Genomic DNA, 14,659 nt, shown 5'->3' with positions numbered 1-14,659 from the left:
ACATACAAATGCTGTTACCAAGGTGGCAGTTATAGAGCTTTGAGGATGGAATGCTCAGAGGGGCTTCATTTGCAGAAGGTAAGTAATGTTTGTACTGTCCTCCAGGTTAAAGCCATGTGGTGCCAATGTGTCCATATATATATATAAAGATTGGCTACTCCAAAAGATTATACAAAAAGAATGCTATACATGTATGGGGTGATTTTATAATTTTTTTAAATTCCTTTTTAGAGTACTAGCACTGTGGATGGCATACAATTTTATTATATATATTTCAAAGTAACAATCATAACTGAAGAAGAAAAAAGTAAAAAGATGTTTGTATACTTTACTGATAAGTTTCATTGACAGTCATTGGTAGTATATTGTCAAAACAGTATATTTCCTTTCAGTATCTTTATGGGTTGTCATTTGACTATATACCTCAGACCTAGCATTTCAAAGACATTGTTCCAACTGTAGATCATAGTTAAGGTAGTTGTGGGCCAGGCCTATCCACACTGAAGACTGCAACCAGACCCTCTGCTTCCATTGTGCCTGCTATGCTTTTAAGGGAAAGTCATATTAATAGCCAAAAGCATGCTGTAGCTTCTAAACAGACTTCTGAATGAAAACTGATCTTCAAGAATTCTTGTGGGCAAATGTGCTATTTTCCACATAACTATGGCTCCAAACTATAAAACAGCTGTCGGATTGTTCCCTCCATCTGGCATTTTCCATCTATCCTGCCTCACTCTTTTTTTTTTTTTTAACAATTTATTTATTTATTTCTTACATTTATATACCGCTCCATAGCCAAAACTCTCTGGGCAGTTTACAGCAATTAAAAACAATAAAATCAAATATACAAAATGTTTAATACAAAAAACAAAATTAAAAACAAAACAAATTGCAGTATTGGTTAGCAGAAATCATACATTGATTGAATGCAGTTTTATTAAATCCAGACAGATGGTGCAGACATGATGCCAAACTCTGCTTAGATGCTATGTGAGCAAGCCTTAGGCTCACACGTTGCCCCCTACTTCTCCCCTTGCATGTGTCACTTCCTTCCCTCCTTTCCTAGTTTGAAGAAAACCATAGTTTGCCATTTCATCTGAATCAGCAAGGTATAATTTCTGCCCTACAAACCAAGACTAGAAACCACAATCAACCCTGGTTTCCACTTTAGAGAAATGCAAACCATAGTGTGCTGGTCAGACTATGCTTTGCCTCAAACCAAGAAAGACAGGAGAAAATCGCACATGAAGGAACAAGTAGAGGAAAGAGAAAGACAACTATGAAACATACATTTCCAAAAGCTTTCCTTGTTTTAACTTGGCTTGAGATATCTTTTGAGATTGCCTTTGACTATTTATTTTATTTTATTTATTTTATTCGATTTATATACCGCCCACAGCCTGAAGGCTCTCAGGGCGCTGCACAACATAGGATAAAATACAATAAAATCACAAAAACAGTAGAGCATAAATATTAAACAATAAACAACCTAATATACGTTAAAAGCTAAAAGATAGATTAAAATGCCTGGGAGAATAAAAAGGTTTTCACCTGGCGCCGAAAAGATAAAAGTGTAGGCGCCAGGCGGACCTCATCGGGGAGACTGTTCCATAATTCGGTGGCAGCCACTGAAAAGGCCCTAGATCTTGTTACGACCCTCCGAGCTTCTCTGTGAGTCGGAACTCGGAGGAGGGCCTTAGATGTTGAACGTAGTGAACGGGTAGGTTCATATCTGTATGGGTCTGGTCCTAACTTTAGTTGAATGATTCTTGTTCATTTTCATGAGCCATATGCTGCTTGGTCTTTCTCTTGAGAAACAATTTGTTTTTAGTGATGTCACCTACATGATTAAAATTAGACACTCATTGTAATCCAATAAGGTAAGAGGGAATCTCTATGCTAGGATTGTCATGTTTTTTGTGGTCCTGTTCCTGTCCTTTTTAACAACAGCCTGACATAGAAATTAGAAGATGATGCATTTCCTATCATAGGAAATTGTCTTATACCAAGTTGGATCTGGCCCCATCTAGCTCAGTATTGTTGATAATTGTATTACTGACTGGAAGAAGCTCTTTAGAGTTTCAGGCAGGAGTCTTTTCTAGCTGTACCCAGGCATGCCAAGCTTGGACTGAATGTGGGATCTTTTGCATGAAAGCCATATGACTCGGGCATCTATGGCCCAAACACTTACTACTTTTGCCCTATTTGGTCCTGCACAAAAAAGTTTTGCAGGTTCCTAAAGCACTATAAACCTCAGCTAAATTGGTTTACCACAGACAGCAGTGGTAGGAGTGTACACATTATGGATAAGAAATCAACAGTGCGTTTTTCCAACCACTTCCAACTCTCTGAAATTACCCTGTCTTCAGCCAAAGTGATGGGGAAAGTTTCACCAGCTAAATGTCCATGTCAGTGACTTTTAAGGCACATGACCAGTAAAGGAACAGTAAAGTTTTAAGAAACATGACCAGTAAAACAACATATTTTTAAATGCATGTATTAAGCAGCCAGCCTTCTTCATTTTGACAAACAGTGAAGTTCGTGTTGACCATTGAACCGCACTGTCACTAAGTTTGTTTTCCATCAAGTCTGAAAAACTGTAACTAGGGGGAGTTATGTCTTTGCCCAGTCTGGGAACGGACTGCCAAGGCCGTTGCTATGGTAGCCATCGCGATAAACTGGGAAAAGTTCTAGCAGCTATCTGTGTTAAGCTGGGGTCTTCTGAATATTGCCTCTGAACTGTGAGGCTGGTCTTCTGTGTATTGCCTCTGAACTGAGAGGTTGTCTTCTGTGTTTACTTTTGAAGAGAGATGTACCAGAAGGGGGGTGACTGAAGAAACTCTACATGTATTTACTCTTAAGCCTTTGGCCATAATGTCTTAATAAAGACTCTTAACATGCTCTAATGCTCTGAAGAAGTTTCTTGCTCAACTTAACTCCAACGTAATGTATGCTGTTTCACGCAACAACGCACACACGTCAACAGTTCGATCATACAAAAACTGTGCTGTGTGCTTTTAAAGTTAAGGTCTGGTTGGAAGGCTTAATGCTTTAACTCACTGTAAAATACATATTAAACAAGTTTCATTTGTAGGAATTGTGCAGCTTTCATAGATCTTCTTTTTCAAATATAGTACAAAATTGTTTAATTTGTTCCAGGAGGTGAACCTTTTACTTATTACCTCAAGTAAGTATTGTGGTGTCTTCAAAACTTCCATATTGTGTGGCATAAGCTTTTGTACCCCCTTTAGGATGCATACCTTAATGTGATGAGGGGTTTGAGAGTGTTGAAGAAGCTGAGAGCAATGCCATCAGGAGTCTAGACCAAGAGGCTAGACTCCTAGCAGGGGCACCCAAGGCGGAATGGTCAAAGCTGAGACACCAGACTACGATGCATCCAAACTCAGAGGAAATCCCTAAGAACAGAGTATCCAAAATGCAACACGAGATAGTGCTGGAAGATGAGTCCCCCAGGTCAGAAGGCACTCATTGAGCTACTGTGGAAGAACAAAGGACAAGTACGAGTAGCGCTGTGACTAATGATGCAGCTGGGTCAAAGCCGAAAGGAAGTCAAGAGACTGATGCGCACAGATGCAAAAGGAGAGTCCGGAGTTGTACAACGCACAAAATAGGAATGTGAGAAGCATGAACCAGGGAAAGTTAGAAATTGTCAAGCAAGAAATGGAATGATGAACATTACAATACATGGCATGAGTGAACTAAAATGGATGGGAATGTGACATTTCCAATCAGACAACTACAAAATATTTTACACAGGAAATGAGAAATTAAGAGGAAATGGGGTTGCTTTAATAGTGAGAAGTGATGTAGCAAAAGCAATTAGGAGCTACAACGCAAGGTCTGAGCAAGTGATATCTATGAGATTAAACGGGAAACCTGTTAACATAACCATCATCCAAGTCTATGCTCCAATAGCAAACGCAGAAGAAGAGGAATTGGAGAGATTTTACACAGAGGTACAGGAAGAAATTCATCACACACCCAAACAAGATGTGCTGATAATCATGCGGGACTGGAATGCAAAAGTAGGGAACAGAGAAGAACTAGGAATTGTGGGGAAATGGGGCTTAGAAGACAGAAATGAAGCAGAAGAAAGACTTACTGAATTCTGTGAAGCCAATAACTTGTTTCTTGTGAACACATTTTTTGATCTGAAAAGACGACTGTACACGTGGACATCACCAAATGGTCAATATAGGAATCAAATTGATTATATGACTGGTAGCAGAAGATGGAGAAGTTCCATACTTTCTGCGAAAACAATACCAGGAGCAGACTATGGTACAGATTATGAACTGGTCATATAAAAAATCAGAGTAAAGCTAAAAGAAGAACAACAAAGCAATCATTGTCATTATCTTCTCACTGAGAAACATCAACTGTTCTCTGTAGCCCCATAGGCAGATGGAATGACTCTCAAGTGAGAAGGCATGAACATAACTTCCAGACAAAGATGAACCCCTTTACCTCCATTTGAAATTAAGTCTCCCATTACAATCGCATGAATATCACTTGGCACAAATTCTTGAATCCATTTTGAGGAGCACAAACACACCCATTGACAAAATTAAAACAACAACAACAAAGCTTTCAAAATGCTAAAGAACATTTGTTTCTGGTTGTACATAGTTCTTATTTTATATCCAACCTCTCAGAAATGAGACAGCTAATTATCTCAGTTTAAATTAGGCCAGAGCCCACCAGAAGTTAGTATTAGAATCTTTTTTGTGTGTCATCATGGCTCAGTCTTGGAAATACGAACAGATATGTGCAGAGTAGTTCTGAGGGAATAGAAACACTGCACATTTAACTTCACTTTATAGCACAGGAATGGGGAACCTGTGGCCCTCCAGATGCTGTCCAACTTCCATCAGGTCCAGACCATGGTAAGGGATTATGGGATGTCCAGCAAATTCTGGAGTTCCACAGGTTTTCCATCCCTGAGCAATTAGGCAAAAATAAATTAGATTTTGTTATTATTAGTGTTTATTGTTTGGGTTTATAGACCCAAAGAAAGGTTTGCATGCCCCAGCCCTACATAATCCTATGCATGCTTACTCAGAAGCAAGTCCTACTGTGTTCAGCAGGGCTACAGCCTAGAAAAATCGTTTAGGATTGAGCCTGATATAAAGAAATAACTCATGAATCCATGACTAATTGCAGGGAATACGATTCAATGGCAATGGTGACTTATAAAAACAATGTAACTCTTCATTCTCTAAAAAGTGACATTTTAAAAAGAATAATAGTTTTATATGTTTTAATATTTTTTTAAAAAAAGTGTAGGCCCACACATACAACCAGGTCACCACCATCTGGGTTGGTATTGCTGGGCATGTGCCCAGGCAGAGCCCCTGGCTCTGTTTTTCTCTTCCTTGCTTTCACTACCTGTTTACTTTCCCCCTCTCTAAGAGCCCAACTGCATGCTATGTTAACAATGTGATTAGCAATCACATCATTAATTTTTAAGAAGTAAAATAACAGGCATGCAGTGGGTGGGAGGGGCGAGAGTCATTGGCCTTTTCTGTGGTGGCCCCCACTCTCTGGAACTCCCTCCCATATGATCTTCGACATGCCCCTTCCCTAGATGTATTCCGCAAGGCCCTGAAGACGTGGCTATTCCAGCAAGCCTTTGAGGTCATTGGGTAAATCACCATGATTCTGTCATTTATCGTATGTTGTTATTATAATTGCTTTTATATGTGTTGATGACTGTCCAGTATTTTATCTATTGTTATTAATGTGATTACATCTGTTATTGTATTTTATCTCTTTTAATGTACGTCGCCTAGAGTGGCTAATTGCCAGATAGGCGACAAACAAATTAAATATTATTATTATTATATTATTATTGGCACAGCAGTGTGTCGGGAGGGAAGATTTAAGTCTTCCCTCTTCAGCAGCGATCTTGGTGAAAATCACCCATCCACACAGCAATTAGCATTAGTGGGGGAAAGCACCCATTAGTGCCAATTCCTATAAAAGTACAATTGATCTTTTCTGTCCGGGCAGAGTGATTAACGGAGGCAAACATTCTCTTTTCTATCAATCTGTTTTCCAGAGGGGACTGGATTTTGTAAAACAGTGATCCTGGCAATTTAATATTATATTCATCCAAGTGGTTCTCTAAACTGGGTTATTACTTTGACAGCCAACTTGTCAGCCTGTGTTTATTAAACCAAAGTGAATGTAGCTGCCCCCCCCCCATTTTCAATTACAATTTGTAAACACAAACCCTCTGTGTTTGCCGCGGGTACGAACGTAGTGTTTCACCCCAGTCTTATCCTCTGCTGAGTGCCATGTGAGCAGGATACGACTGCACTGATGCCTCATGCAATGCAGCTAGTTATTGTGTTGTGCTGGCGCAATGAGCCAGAGGCTGCACTATGTCAGAAAAAGGCATTTATGTTGTGCAGCTGTACCAGCCCAGCTGTGTCATCATTGCTACTGCCTAGAATAACACAGGGCTCAAAGAAGGTGGAGAAGTGAACATAGAGGTAAAAGGAGAGGCCAGAAATGGCCAGAATGGTGATGTCACATGACCCATTGGCCTTATAGCGGATAAAGGAACAGAGGAAGGTACCTTCAGTCAAGCAACAGACTGACCGAGTGTATTGTTAGCACTCACTGACTGACAGCAGCTCTCTGGGTTTCAGGCAGGATTCTTTCCCAGCTCTACATGGAGACGCCAGGGATTGAACTTAGGGGCTTTTTGTATGGCAAGCAAGTGCTCTACTACTGGGCAAACTGCTCCTTCTCCAGGGATGCTGTGATGGCAGTCTCTGCACAAGGACCTCTGAATTTGAAACCTGGCCTTTTCTCCTGGCTGGAAGAAGATGGAGAAAGCAATCACACCTCTTCATCCAGGGTACTGCTGAAGAGGGGGAAACAGTAGGTAGATGATTAGATATGTGTCTTGGGATGGCGAGACAGTTATAGAAATGAAGGAGCCCCTTTCACTCTTTCTGTTTGTCCTCACTCAGAACCCCTTGGGGTGGAAATGCCTGTTTTTTGTAAAGTACCATGTGCATAGATGACACAATCAATACATACAGTTGGCAGGCTTTGGGAAAGTAATAATGAATTGACGTCTGATTTTCCACCCTAAACTATGAAGTCAACATGGCATACTGGGTCAAGTGCAACCCTAGGACAAGACAAACCCAGTTTCAAATCAATTCTCATCCATGAAGCTCAGTGACTCCCTTGGGCCAGAGTTGTTACGAAGATACAGATGAGGAGAGGGAGGGGGAAAGAGTCTTGTAAGTCCCCTAGAGCTCAGTGAAAGAAAGGTGGGATACAAATGTAATAAACATTTAATAATAAACCATGTTCTGCCATCTTCGACTTCCTAAACCTAATGGTTCATATTCCCATTTAAAATGAGGTGCTATCAACTGTGGGACATAAAGCCGTTGTTGTTGTTAAAATTTATATCCTACACCACTTCCTAAAGGAGCCCAGGGTGGCAAACAAAAAGTGATAAAACAAACAAATTTAAAACATATTTAAATCAATTCCAGTACAAATGCAGACAGGGAAAGATCTCTATTTAAAAGGTTTATTGGAAGAGGAAGTTCTTCAGTAGCTGCCAAATAGACAACAGAGGAGGTGCCTGTCTAGTATTTAACAGGAGGGAATTCCAAAGGTTAAGTGCCACACAACACTAAAGGCCTAATTCCTATTTTGTATGTAACAGACCTCCTCATAAGATGGTGTTTGCATCATCTGGAAAGCACAGCGATCAACTGAGTATATAAAGGGTGAGAAGATACTTCAGGTGTCCTGTTCACAAGCTGTATAGGGCTTTGTACACCAGTACCAGCAGCCTGAATGTAGTTAAAGAATGTATTGATCATGCATCAGTTCCTGCCATCACTGCTCAACTTCAGTACTCTGTTTCATGACTGGTTCCTTTCAAACACTCTAGCTACATATAAAAAAATATGAATGGTATTTATAAAGTGAAAAAGGGTGCTAAATAAGTATTTCTGCTTGAGGCAATGAAGAATTACATTCACAGGGAAGACTTTAGGGAACCTCACTAATCTAAGATCCTCTTGGCCTCTCCCTGTGAAATTATCTGAACACTTCAGATATTTTATAGATAGAATAGGCTATGCACAACTGGACAGGAAACAGCTCATAATTTTGTACAGGGAGTTTCTGAAACACACACACACACACACAGAGAGAGAGAGCAAAGCTCAGGTTACCAGAATACAGTGATAAAAAAATGCTACCATAAGGCATGTACTATCATAGTATGTTTTCTATTTTTAAAACTTATTAGTTTCCCGCTAAATTGCTACTGTTTTAGGGCAAAAAGGGGAACATTTCCATCTTTTTGTTACTTCTATGCATCTTTAAATGTGATCACCTGATAAAATGGCAGATCTTGGCATTTGGAGAGTATGATTGCCAACCTTTCAAACCAAAAATTCTATAATCAGGGTGCAGCAGCCACAGGGAAGTAAAAACCTCTGGGGTGGAGCCTAGTGGTTTTGTGCTAGTCCTGGGGTAGAGCCCAGAGCAAAGCCTGTCTATTCACTTTAAATGCACAGCTGCTAAAATCTCTAGGGAACGAGAGGAAACAGCCTTGCACATTATTTTTTTTTTTGCAACTTGCCAAAAAGCAAACAAGCAAACAAAAATAAAAAAATACATGACCAGGCTGCTTTCTTTTTCTTTTTTTAAGCAATGACTGACAACTCTATTTGGAAAGCAGGGTGACTATTATGCGGCTAGTGTCTTGAGTAACACAAACACAGCCCTCTCTCCAATTCCTATTTCATATAAACATTTCAGAATTGCTTAATATGTTTTTAATAATGTTTTTAACCCTTTTAAAAAGTTTTTAAAATGTTTTTAATGCTGTTTTGTTTTGATGTATTTTAGGATTTGTTTTTGTGATGTTTTAGAGTGTTTTTGGTGCCTTGTTTGTCGCCCTGGGCTCCTGCTGGGAGGAAGGGCGGGATACAAATTAAATAAATAATAATAATAATAATTTCTATGTTGACAACTAGAAAGATTGGTCTATAATGTCTGCACAGATGATACACAATAGCTTACTAGTTTTCCTAAAGATGTTGTTACCCTAGGAAACCCACCTCCTACTATCATAGCATAGGACTGTGTTGAAAAATGCCTGCGTAAAATAGGCTTTCCATGGTAACACCAACCACACTGTCCTGCAGCCATATCCTCAGTCATGCTGGATTTGGGTGTGCCACATGCTTCATGGTTGTCAGGAAGCAAGTACTTTAAGGCTGGAAGCAGATAACCATTTTAAGAGGGCTGAGAGAGGCTTAGTTGAAGTTTTGCTTCAAATGGTGCACACACATTTTTGTTTGATCTCTCTCTCTCTCTCAATTTCTGATTTGTCTTTTTGTCATGAAGCCCCAAAGAGGCTTACACTTCTGGTTAAATAGGATTTTAAGGATTTGTATGCAATGTTGACCCTTGCACAGCCTGTTAACCAGAGACAAAAGAGAGATGCATGTATTCAGCAGGCCCAGAATTGCCAGTTCAGAAGCATCCCAAACCCTGAGATTTTTTGGGGGGGGGGTCTAGTGATGTAATGGGGCTGGCCCTAATGATGTCACAGGGCAGGCCCTCAGAGCCGGCTGCATCCCATTGTGAGGGCAAGGAGAAACTTCCTCCTCCCTGCTTCCCAATGGAATGCAGCTGGTTCTGAAGCTGTGGGGTGAGGTGCAACAAGAGGCCTAAATCTCCTGAGGCAGGGAGATCTGAGCCTGTTTTTGTGCTTCCCAGGCCACCAGAAATCTGGAGATTGGCGAGACTTGCCTGGAGACCCATGGAGGATCCTAAAAACTCAGTCTCCAGATGAAATCTGGAGACCTGCAACGCTAATCAGGCCTCGAGAATGTGTGCATAATCCATTCACGAAAAAGGAATTGTGCACAGTTCCTGGTCAATGTACATAATCTCCAACCAGCCTTGAGAAATGTGCACATTCACTGGGCCTCAGAAATGTGCACATTCTCCCTGCCTCATGGAGAACGTGCATAAAAAGGTAAAGGTGTCCCAGCACTTGTAGTGCGAGTCGTTTCCGACTCTTAGGGTGACGTCTTGTGACGTTTACTAGGCAGACCGTATATATGGGGTGGAATTGCCAGTTCTATCCCCGGCCTTTCTTTACCCCCCAGCATATGCCGGGTACTCATTTTACCGACCACGGATGGATGGAAGGCTGAGTGGACCTCAACCCTTTTTACAGGAGATTCGACTTCCTCCTTTCGTTGGAATCAAACTCCAGCTGTGAGCAGAGCTTCGGCTGTGTTACCGCCACTGAAGAAGGAATCATATACATTTCCCAGTCAATATATATTTGATCTCCAACAGGCCTTGAGAAATGTGCATATACTGACTGAATTGTGTACATTCTCTTGTCATGATGCATAATCACCAACAGGCCTTGGGGTATCTCAGCTCTCTTTTTCCTGCTGGGTAATGCTTCCTCAGCTGGATCAAACTTCCTTTCCTGTGATTCTGGTGATGAATGACCCCCTGCTACTATGGTGCTTTTTTCTAAGCTTAATAGCGGCATGAGGGGCACTTTCCATCAGAATCAGGGGAGGAGAAGGTAAGGTAAGGTAAAAACTTTATCGCTTAAGGCCAAAGGCCACCGCAAAGACGTACCATCACAAAACATATACCAATACACAATACATAATACAGACCATAAAGTTTTATAAAATACAATTGTGAAATTTAAAATTGCTGAAGATAAACATACCATCCTGCATGTTTCCTGGGTACCAAGTACAAGGGACAGCTCAGAGTATCTGTAGAGGGTAATTCAGATCTATTGGAAAAATTGCTTGCCCTCTTAGGGCCATAGCCCAAGTCAGTTTAAGAGGCTGATAAACCTGTAGGCTGGGGCTGTTTTCGGAATTTACATCTGATTTTCGCTGCAGCAAGGGCAAACTTGGCCACTTGCCGAGTGACGAAAATATCATTACCTGCTAGTAGCATGCAGACTTGTTCCAGGATAGACCTATTCTCAAGAAGATGACTAATAGGAGCTAGGAACTTAGACCATGGGTCATTATAAAGAGAGCAGCTCAACAAATAATGATATATGTCCTCAACATCACCTGACCCGTATATACAGCAACGCAGATGTATTGGAATATGTCCATATCTCCCCTCAAGAAGCGCAGAGGGCATTGTTTGAAAGCGAACAGCCATAAATGCAGTTCTCAGCCCAGGTGCTTCTAGAAAGGTAAAGTAAGGTTCCAGGTTAAAAGAAATTTTGTACATAGGAAACCAATGCGAAAAGGGTGACTGGATGGAGGCATAGAGATCCCATCTTTTGGCGTAGAAAAATATTCTATCCCTCAGCAATGATTTTGCTCGTGAAGATACGTATGGGGGGGGAATTCATTACTTATCCCATAATGAGCCAGAATTGATTTGGTTCTACTTAACCAATTGTTCTGCCCGGGGAGGGGAAGGGTAAATGTAAAACTTTTGTCTCCCTGTGATCCCCCTTGCGCTGCTCAGCTAACTGGGAAATAGGTGAGAATGGTGAAAATAGGGTTTTACTACAGAAAAAAGTTAATCTTTCTCTGGAGCCCCATCTCTTCTTCCTGCTGCTTGGCTGATCAGTGGGAAGAAATGGTATGGGCCATGAAAAAATAGGCAGCGGACCAGAAACAGTGTGGAGGTGCAAATTGCATGTTTCTGAACAAGACATAGAAAAAAAGGCATTTTCTTGGAGACTATGCATACTGACCAGAGAATGAGCATATTGTCTGAGAATGTACAAAATGTTGTGGAGATATGCACATTCCCCAAAGTCTGTTAGAGATTGTGCATAATGGATGGAGAATGTACTAAACTCAACTGAGATATACACATTACCCAAGGGCTGTTGGTGATTATCCATGACGACAAGCGAATGTACATAATTCAGTCAGTCAATATATGCACATTTCCCAAGGCCTGCTGGAGATCAAATATATCGACCTGGAAATTTGTGCAATTCCCTCTTAATGGAAGATTAATGTGCACATTCCCCATGAGGCCTGGTGAATGTGCACATTGACTGGCTGTTATGCACATTAACCACTCAGTTAACATTTCCTTTAACATATACACAATGATCTCATTTTCAAACCACTTTAAAAACTGTATATATAAAATACAGGCATAAGGTTTCATTTACTAGAATCCACCACTTCATCAGATGCATCTTTATCATTCAACTTCATTATTTCTGAAGCACCTTAACTGTCAAAGAATTGATTTGGTAGACACTCTTCTTACAAATTTGGAGAACCTTGTTTCAAAGTGCACACTTCTCTGATATGTACTAAGTTCCAGGACTTTTTCATAGAATATATTTCCTTGTGAGGAGAGACTACTGGAAGTTGGTTATTTATAAATGTGCAGGTTGAACAGATGGGAAGCAAGCATGCACGCCTTAGAACAGTAGCAGTCCACCATTGAATACCCTAGGATCAGTTTCTGCTCACCAGAAACATATCAACCTTTTCCAACAAGTTGAAAACTAATATTGTTTTTCTCTCTCCTGACCACATTCAATCTGACTGCAAAAAATGTTTCTCAGACATCCCTATGACAGATGTAGCATTACCAACATTCTAGTGGCTTGGAGTTGCTGTTGGCCATCAAAGACAAATAATCAGGACCACATTGTCCACCATGGAGTTCCAGCGTATGCCAAAGCCTAGAGAGTGAGAGCACTCCATAATCATGGAGCGTGTTTACAACAATATCTACATTCTTGGTTCATCATGAGTCTAAAGGAAATGGCTGGGGACACAAAAGCTAAACCACTACTCTCCAGATGATGATATTTTCCATTAAAGGAACAGTAACTCATAAGCTGCCAGAGTAACATTCTTTCCCACAAAACAACAGACTCTGGTATCACCTAAAGACTAATAGATTTCTTATGGGATGAACCCACTTTTGCAGATACGCACACACACTCTAAAGAAAACCATTGTAAGTATTGGGGCAATTGACCATGAAATTCAAGAGGTACTTTCTGTGTCATTTCTATGTAAAGCACACATGTCCCCACAGAGGCCTTCCCAGGTGTCCACAGGGTCCCCTCCCCCTGCTAAAAAAAATGCATTCTATTGTAGCTAATGAAATAGGTTGCGGTGTGTGCTTGGTTGCTGAGTGTGTATGCATGCACTATCCATGAAAGGTTTTCCATTTGGAAGTGTGCTCACAGACCCCCCCCAAAAGATGGTGACCCCGAATAACAAGTGTAATATATACCAGATAAAACACAGTCACCAATGGTGATAGGTAATAAAAACAACCTTCTTAGTTTTGCTTTGCTAATCTTCTGCAACCGTGGCCAGCCCAGCCCACAAAGACATCCTGCTGTCTGAGGTGAAAGAGAAAATGGCTCATCTCCCCTCCCTTCCCTGTCAAAAAGCCAGCTGGACTGGCAGTTGCATACCAACGTCAATGCTAACAGCATAACAGTATCCTCTACCATACTTGAGAGTGCAGGCTAGCTTAGGGGTGCAGAACATGTTGTTGTGTACATTTGTATATTTGTTAAGCAGAGAATAACAGCGATCTGAAATGCGTGTGTGCCAGTGTGTGTGCTTACCTAAGAAAGCAGGCTTTTACCCTGCATTGAGATCAGTGAGACTTAAGACTTAGTAAAATAAGAAGAGCTACTTTATTTATAGAAATACATAGTAGAGAGAAAGGCATACCTAATTCAAGTTGGAGGCGCAACACCCAGGCTTGGGAGTTGCCCTCATGGCTAGGAGAGAGAGAGCAGAGACAAAGGTGCGTGTCTCCTCTCTCTTGGACAGTCAAAAAAGAGAAGAGAGGAAAGGGTGGGAGGAGGAGGGGCAGGTAACCTTCTTTAAGACATATCAGTCTAACAACGGAAGGAAGTCAGTCAGAGCATCACAGGTAAAGGTAATCAAGCCTAACCATCTGGAGGACCCTAACTCTGTCTCCCTTCTGGAACATAAACAAAAGAACAAAACTGGATTTGCTCTTGCCACACTTCCAACAGAACAGACCATGTGGTACACCCACTTCTGGATTGTATTCAACTAAGTAGCAGACCCACTGAAATTAATGAATCCAAGTTAGTTATGTTTATTAACTTCAGTGGGTTTACTCTGAGCAGGACTAGCCTTGAATACCACCCTCTGTGCTCCAACCCCTTGCCACTTTTTCTTGCCTCCTCAGCATCTACTACCTTAAGGAGGCCATCTCATTCTGCCTAACAATAGGGCTGATAGGGCTATCCCTAAATAACAAGCCCAGTACATTAAGAGAGATCCTGAAGTTTAGAATAAAACTGAAAATAATTATTTCTGGACAATGTATTTTTCTTCCAGATACATCATTTATTTCCCACCTCACTAATTTATTGGTATATGGCCAAATGCTTGCAAACAGCTGCTCTGTTGAATGTATTTCCTTGTTGCTTTCATATACACACTGTCACTTTGGCTGTGGGCAGACTAGTTGCCTACAGCAAAGCATTTCCACTGGCCACTCCTGGAGGGGCAACTGGCTGATATGCCAATCAGTTGCAAAATCTGTTTGACACTGAATTTAAAAAATATTCACACGAGCTGCTCCCACCAGGTTTTACAGT

Source organism: Rhineura floridana, chromosome 3 (assembly GCF_030035675.1).
Source record: "Rhineura floridana isolate rRhiFlo1 chromosome 3, rRhiFlo1.hap2, whole genome shotgun sequence".
In the NCBI taxonomy this organism is placed as follows: domain Eukaryota; kingdom Metazoa; phylum Chordata; class Lepidosauria; order Squamata; family Rhineuridae; genus Rhineura; species Rhineura floridana.
Note: the sequence above shows the minus strand (reverse complement) of the source record.